Genomic DNA, 8,513 nt, shown 5'->3' with positions numbered 1-8,513 from the left:
ATTTTATCACTCTCAACCATTCTCCTTCAATATTATCTCTGTCTCGGCTACCTGTGTTGCTTACGTTTCCTGTAGAACGTTACATTGCACTGTCGTCAGAGGTGCGCATGATTTATCGTGAAAGAAACTATTCTAAAATAGCTCGCGGGCTGTTAGTGTTATTTGTGCTGCACGCAGAACGCAGTAATGCACGATCGTAAGAGGTGATCATGAATTATTCGTGTTAGGTTCTAATAACCCTGTTCATAGTACGAAAAGAGGCCCCTTAATTTACCCAGAAGCCTTGTTCATTGTATAAAAAGAGGCCCCTTAATTTACCCAGAAGTATTGTTCATGGCATAAAAAGAGGCCCCTTAATTTACCCAGAAGCTTTGTTTATGGTATAAAAAGAGGCCCCTTAATTTACCCAGAAGCCTTGTTCATGGTATAAAAAGAGGATCCTTAAATGACCTAGAACTTGTTCGTGGCATAAAAAGAGGACCCTTAACTGACCCAAAGCCTTGCTCACGGTATAAAGAAAAGGCTTCTTAATTTACCCAGAAGCCTTGTTCATGGTATAAAAAGAAGACCCTTAAATGACCTAGAAATCTTAATCATGGTATAAAAATAAGATTCTTAACTAATTTGGAAGCCTTGTTTATGGTATAGAAACAGGACCATTAACTGACATAGAAGCCTTGGTAATGGCATAAAAAGGACCCATACTGACTTAGAAGCTTTGTTCACGGTGTAACAAAGAGGACCCCTAACTCACCTAGAACCATTTGTTAATGATAAAGAAAATAGGAAACATCTAATCAGATGTTCTTCAATCGCCAATGCCGTTGTTTTTCATAAATTTCACCATTGTTTCAATCTGACTGAAGTTTGGAAGGAAGGAAATGATTTGCTAAAAAAAAAAAAAAATAACCACTATCGGACATTAACCGTTCTTTGAAATAAACAAAATGTTAGGTTTAACCATGTTCAAAACTATTCAGTTTAGAATTATGGGGTGCCACCTCTTAATTCAGTCGCCGAAATTGCTCGTTCTTTTTAAGAATTGTTCTAAAGGTAGTGACGTCATACCTTCGACAAATTTAGCTAATGACTATATGGCACATGGCGGACGGTAATTTAATTTTCCGTTTCATTAATTATTTGTGTATATAATTAACTATTGTCATTTACATTTTTAATTAATGGTGGCTTCTCTATGCGAATTCGTTACGTGCGTACCATAGCATGCCATATCTGTGTGTCTGTCTGTCTGTCTGTCTGTCTCTCTCTCTCTTTGTTTATTGAATTGTATACAATTTAGGGTTTACATATTATTTGGGGTTTTCTTCTTCTTTGTTGTCTTTGCATTCAGACTTCCTTCTTCCTGCTATGTATTTCCTCGTTCGGCTACTTTTTATTGTGGCAGGAAGCATTTTATATGCTACACTATATGAAACTTGTTATTTGATATGTTACACAAGATGAAACTTGTTATTTTGTATGTTGCAATATATATCACGTATTCTTTTGCATGTAACACTATATCAAAAATGTTATTTTATGTTACACTATATGCAGTGTTTTTTTATGTTACAGTATATGAAACGTGTTATTTTATATGCTATACTATATGAAACTTGTTATTTTATGTTACACCGTATGAAACGTGTTGTTTTATATGCTAGACTATATAAACCGTGTTATTTTATATGCTAGACTATATAAACCGTGTTATTTTGTATATTACACTATATGAAGCTTGTTATTTTATGTTACACTATATGAAACGTGTTATTTTGTGAAACTTGTTATTTTGTATGTTACAGTATAAGTAACGTTTTATTATGTATGTGACACTATATGAAATTTTTTATTTTATGTTACAGTATATGAAACATGTCATTTTGTATGTTACACTATATGACAAATTTTATTTTATGTTGCACTCTATGAAACGTTTTATTTTGTATGTTACAGTATATGAAACGTGTTATTTTATATGTTGCACTATATGAAACGTGTTATTTTGTATATCACACTATATGAAGCTTGTTATTTTATATGCTACACTATTTGAAAATGTTATTTTGCAGACTTGTAGCACGAGGCAAAGTCCGTCTTGTCATTTACGTTATTGTGGTCTGTTATTTCACATAAGGTAAGTATCGGGCCTTATCCCAGTATGGGTAGAATTGTATATGATGTAGTAAGGAAAGGCTGAGCTGTAATTATACATTTTTCAATCTTTTTATTAGTTTCTGTAAAGAGGCTGTTACAATGATGTTTAGTTGACCTCTTCTTGTGCCATTCCCCGGGCTCTAATAGTCATGTCTCCACCCACTCACCCACCCACCGGTTGCTGTGGTGGATACAATGACGTTTTTAAATAAACCATATATAGGTTTAAATCGTCTAATAATTATCCTATGATAACTAGAATAATTTAAGGACATAAAAAGAATATTTTAAGGACTGATTTCAGGGTTTATTTTTTTAGATGTAAAAGCCCCCCCCCCATTAAGTGCCCCTCCCCCAAGACTTAAGTGGCCTATTTTTCAGAACATTTGATTTTCGAACCATGTACCGATCAGCTGACATGTAACCTTGAAGGGATGGGATAAAATATGTGTAAAAGATATGAAATATCTCTTGTAATCCACCGACCCTATCTGCTCACCGACATCTCACCCCTGCCTGTATAAATTTAGCAGTGAAACGTTGGAAAGGGTATATTTTATTGGAGTGTACCGATGCAGTATGGGATGACGGATGACTACACTTAGTCGCAGGGAGAATTGTGATTGGTCTTGCCAGAAGTGTTTCGTGTCGTAAGATTTGTGAAGAAAGTGGTTGGCCTACCTTGACAGATAGACGAAAGATCTTACTTTCATAAAATGGTGTCTCTCTTATATTGCTGACTCTCTATCACCACTGGTTGGTGAATCAGACTGGTATAATCTTAGAAATGGAATAGTTTATTTTTTTGCCAATCAATGCCAGACTCGAAAAATGATTTAATAAAGGACAGGGCCAGATCAAGGTAGAGGATGGGTGTCCCCCCCCCCATCCGCCAAGAAAACAAAACAAAAACGTACACACACACAAACCGAATCATTTATCACTTTAAATTTGCCGAAGGTTTTATCCTTGCGTTTATTCGGTATTATGCAAGCTTTGAGTAAAATAACGCATACACGTTTGCTTTGGTTCCCTTTCGAGGAAAATCAGTGCCCTTTTGAAATTTGCCCCACCCCCTCCCCACAAACAGTTGATATCGGGTGAAAGTTGTACTTCTATCTTCAGAAGTAATATAGAGGCGACGGCAACATATGTGCCTGCCCGTTTTTAGCAGATAACTAAAACTTGTAAATTCTGCATACTGGAATTAGAAGTAACTAGTGATTTTGTGTTCCAATCATTTGAGAGATAATCCACTGTGTGCTTGAAGTGATGATGTGGAAAATGCATACCATTACATACCTACTTGCAAATACTATATTGAATAGCATAGGAAATAGGTGCAGAACCTGAATCATCTCGATATACCACGAACTAGAAAAACAATGTGTTCAACGGATCATCAGATATTACGGTAATATTCGCTTATATTACTTGTTCCAAAACATATATTAAAGATACGACACGCTATATTTAATGAATGAGTATGGAAAATAGGATCTCTACTTAATTGCTATCGTTTTGGCGAAGAAAGACACGATGTTCTTAATTTGTAGCCAGTGTATTCATTTTTGGTATGTATACTCTTGTCCAGTTTCTGCCAGGACCATTCATTTATTAATCTCTCTCGCACCTGTTGTGCATGTATCATGTATGCTTACATATGACTGAATGACATCGTGTTAATGTAGTGCCGATATTCATGTACATTTTTTATCGATTGTCGGGGAAATGCTTATTCTAAGCTGTGATAACTTCAAGTCTGGACCGTATGTTAATATTTATTGCAATATAGTATGTTTAAACAAATTAATTGTAACGGATATGAATTCTAGTGGCAGTTAATAATTCTAAACAAAATCTTTATTTTTTGGACTTGGTCAATTTCTGGATAAGTTTTGAAAACAGAAAACAAAACGAAGTGCTTATTCTAGTGGCAGTTGATTAACTATGTATATCTAATTGTATTTTTTTTTTAAAAAGCAAACAAACAAAATCAAAATTTTATTTGGTACACCTATCAAACAGAACTAATTGCAGTATGTAGCTTAGGCTGTGCTCGTTGGAAATCATGTGTCCAAATTACACGGTGTAATGACCAAGAAGATCTCATAAACATAAATATAACCTCATAGTCGTATTGGTTACAATCGTTGGCTTTCTACAGGACAGCTTGATAACTGTGCAATATCAAGCCTGAAAGCTATCTGACAGCAAACTCTAGTTCGGCAATTCAAGAAGCATGGACACATTCAGGTTACAAAGCATTCTATTCCATATTTACGGGGTTAGATGGGGGTTAAATTGCATACATCGTGCTCGTATGCTTTGTTCTAGTTTTTGAATGTCATATCGTATGAACATTGTATTCTCCATGGTACTAATTGCTCTGAACCATACACAGTCACCTGCAAAAGAGGAGAATTTCCCTGCAGTTGCAATGATGATGCCATTGATTACAAAACGAGATGTTGCGTTAAGTACCGTCGTTTCCGCTTTCTAAAACTGAAGGAATGCCATCTGCAAGTATTGTTTGCACGGCGGAAGTCTATCGAAGGCACACTTGCAAACAGGTTATAGCGGTTGTCAGCTGTCGGAATGACTGTACGTCGTCTATCATTGTTGTGATATTATGATTGCATTAGACATGCTTATTCGCAGTGAACTGACGTTCTTACCACGGCTTGTCTAGATTGTTGCTCTTGCCGCCAGACGAGTGAGACTTGTATATTAATCTAGCGAGCCTATATCACATGCACCACTATAAAGACGGAAATATCTTGAACCCTACAATTTCCTCGTATAACGCGGTTGTACAATCATACTCACCTGGTTTCATAACCATCTGAAAAAGTAAACAAAAATTGTATAATTTTATGGTTTAAAAATTGCAAATCAAAAGTCAAATCATGATTACGAAATCATCTGAATCGGATATCCAGACCGCATTATAAGACATTCGGGTCTGATTCACGATACTGTCATAAAGATATAATCCATATATATTTGTCCTTAATCCGTCGAATCAGGATTAGGTGTTCTCAATTAACATTTCGATTTTGGTACATTATCATAGTTAAAATTTCTCTCATTTTGCAGTTTGAAAAGAAAATTGCTTGATTAAGAAGTAAATATAATAAACATTTCAGTTTTTTAAAAGGGCAATTGTGTAATTATATTTTGTTAAAGTGGAATCTGTAAGCATTCTTTCCTTGGCAGAGCGTTTTATGATCGTGTTGTACAAGACCAATACAATGATTCTTAGTACATGGTCACCGTCAAGGTCAAGGTCAATAACAGTTAAATAAAATTAAAGAGCTCTCCAAAATTAAACCAAAAACTGTTTTTCAATCCAAGCACACTTCGATCTGAATAAATCACCCCTCTACGAAGAGGTTACATGACTAGAAATATAATCCAGGTGAATGAAGTTATGAAAGTAACCTGCCCCACGCCACCCCAGATGTCTCTTAAAAAAGAGAAAAATACAGGGATTGCCCCACGCCACCCCCAGATGTCTCTTAAAAAAGAGAAAAATATAGGGATTCTATAGGGAAATGGGACAAAATACAGGGATGAGGATGAAGTAATATTAACAAGTGATTACCACATATTTAACTTGAAGATACGCATTATCCAATATTAAAATATAATGAATGGAACAATATATATATATATATATATATATATATATATATATATATATATATATATATATATATATATATATATATATATATATATATATATATATATATTTGGGAACTTAAAAGCTCGTATGTACTGAGACCTGTAATGGTCAATTATTCTATGTCCTGTTAAGATTATTTTATTATGAGAATAAGGCTTGTAAGCAAAATTACCAGGTGTATATAAGGGTATTATAAAGACTGATATCAAATATAAGGATGTATGGGGATATTCCATTTGTACCTCTTTTAAAAAAATAGCAACAGAATTATCTAAGTGAACGTCTTACGACAAACTGGTGTCTTCTCCATAGTGTGACATGTATTCTTGACAAAAACGAAACAAAGGTTATTTCCTGGTGAAATTTTCCCTCAATCTTTTTAATATCTGCAAAATTATAGGAATGACAACATACATGCTCCCTATATATATTGAGAAGTGGAAAACAATTGCAAGAACAACTGAACCGGGCAGGTTCAGTTGTTCTTGCAAGTGTTTTCCCCTCCTCAATATATACAAATCAAACGTTTAAAAAAATAACCACGTAATGATTACTTAATCGGTGTTACAATGCAGTCGTGTAATTCTGACAAAATAACTAGAGATTTATTTTTAATCCGCCAATTTCAGTCATATTCCATTATTTTTTAATATACCCGCCATATCGCAGAGCGTATACTAATATTGCTTTTCGTCGGTCCGTCCGTACATTTTCCATAATACCTTGAGCTATCTGTCTGATTGATATCAAACTTTAGAGTTATGTTGTTCTCAGGTAACAAACGACGATGTTTAATTTCAACGTTAGTTCATCAAAATATACAGCTCACAGAGGTTACATTTTTCTCTCTGTCCGTCAATAATTTTTGTCGTTTCTGGACGATAATTTGATTTTTGCCTATCTGATGGTTATGCACCTTCCCATGGAGAGGACTAACATTTTTAATTTGGGGTTTGGTTTAGTCACTTGAAGATCATGGCGGCTAAAATAACTTCTCCGTCTGTCCGTCAGTGAACTTTCTCGTTTTTGGATGGTAATTTTACTTTTATTCGTCTCCTGATGGTCCTAAAACTTCATCGGAGCGTTACTTTGGGGTAGAAATTAAACTCTATTGATTTTGGGATTTATACTGTCAAGGTCAATGTCACGGTTGATAAAACTAACATTTTGTAATAAAAATAGACCGGAACAATAAATAATAATTTCCTGGTAAATGCAAAACTCAGTTCAGAATGGCATTTTTTCCCTTGTCGAGTTGAATCTTACGAATGGATCATTGTTAGAAATAAAGTGTAGCGCCAACCAACCCTTACATTTTTAACAGTTATATAAATACTTATAACAACAACTTTAATTAATAAAAATATAATCATGATTATTACTCTTTTACGCAATAAGATTATAAGTCTTAAGAGATGCAAGGATGACTCAATCAATGTAGAGATAGTTGCTGTGACAGACGCATAAGCAAAGTAATACAAGTTGAAGAAATGCAAAACATAATACTTATTATACCAGTGGTGAATACTATTTGCAGTGAATCAAGATTTATTAGTACTGAAATATAACTATTTTCCCCCATATAACTGTAAATCACTTTAAAAAGGCAGTTGCATTTTGATAAAACTAATTTACAACAAAATAGCGAATCACTGACTTCAGGCTAAATTAGTCATCAAACAACATTGTTGTTAATATACTACAACTGTCAATCACTCGATTGCGAAATCATACGAGTAATGATTAAAAATCCTGAAACCATAAATGCACTGGCGGACATTTGTTCGATTTTCCCTGCTTGTAAATGACCGTCGTTAATGCTCTATTCCTAATCTGTGCTCGAAGTCGTAGGTGGTTCACCATTTCCGCCAACAAGGTATCGATCTCAGCCATGCTAATCCTTTTATCCACGATAACCATCTAGTGCGGCTTGGTAATTGTGTTGAGACTAGTTTATTTGTGCGTCTGCATGATGTTTTGAACACATACTTATTCGCGAAAGCTGTTGTAACGAGATTGTATTACTAGCGCCGCCAGTCTAACCGTCACTATTTTATGTGGCTCCAACAACAATTCCAATTGTGTAGCCTATAATAGTTGTGATTTCCGCCATAACTCAGGCCAAAGGTGGTTGCTACGCAAATAGTATCTGCAACCACACAAATGCTTTTGGGTTTCATCTCTCAGCTGCTATTCCGTTTCAATCATTTTCTCGCGTCTGATAAGTTTGAAGGTCTTTTATGGAACGCCAGAGCTGTCTTAAGAATTTAAGATGATAATTTTTATTATATGATGTGGCAACACGTACATGCACTTCTAACCAACTATTATTTCCACTATTACAAATTTCATACAATTATTGGTGAATATTTAACTTTCTCGGCGAGTGTGCTTTCTTGGGACCTGGCTTTACGTCAATTACGTTCATACAGAACCATACGGATTACGCCTTTGAATGTTATGTGAAACATTCGTCCTCGTCTTCGCCCACGCGATAAGTGCGGTTTTACGGAAGCCCATTAGTGCCAAATCGTGTCTGTCAAAATACACACACACACACATACACACACACGTGTGTGTATATATATATATATATATATATATATATATATATATATATATATATATATATATTGCGAATAAACGTAATACTTACTGCGAATAT

The sequence above is a fragment of the Sinohyriopsis cumingii genome, chromosome 15 (assembly GCF_028554795.1).
Source record: "Sinohyriopsis cumingii isolate HCF-2022 chromosome 15, ASM2855479v2, whole genome shotgun sequence".
Taxonomy (NCBI): Eukaryota; Metazoa; Mollusca; class Bivalvia; order Unionida; family Unionidae; genus Sinohyriopsis; species Sinohyriopsis cumingii.
Note: the sequence above shows the minus strand (reverse complement) of the source record.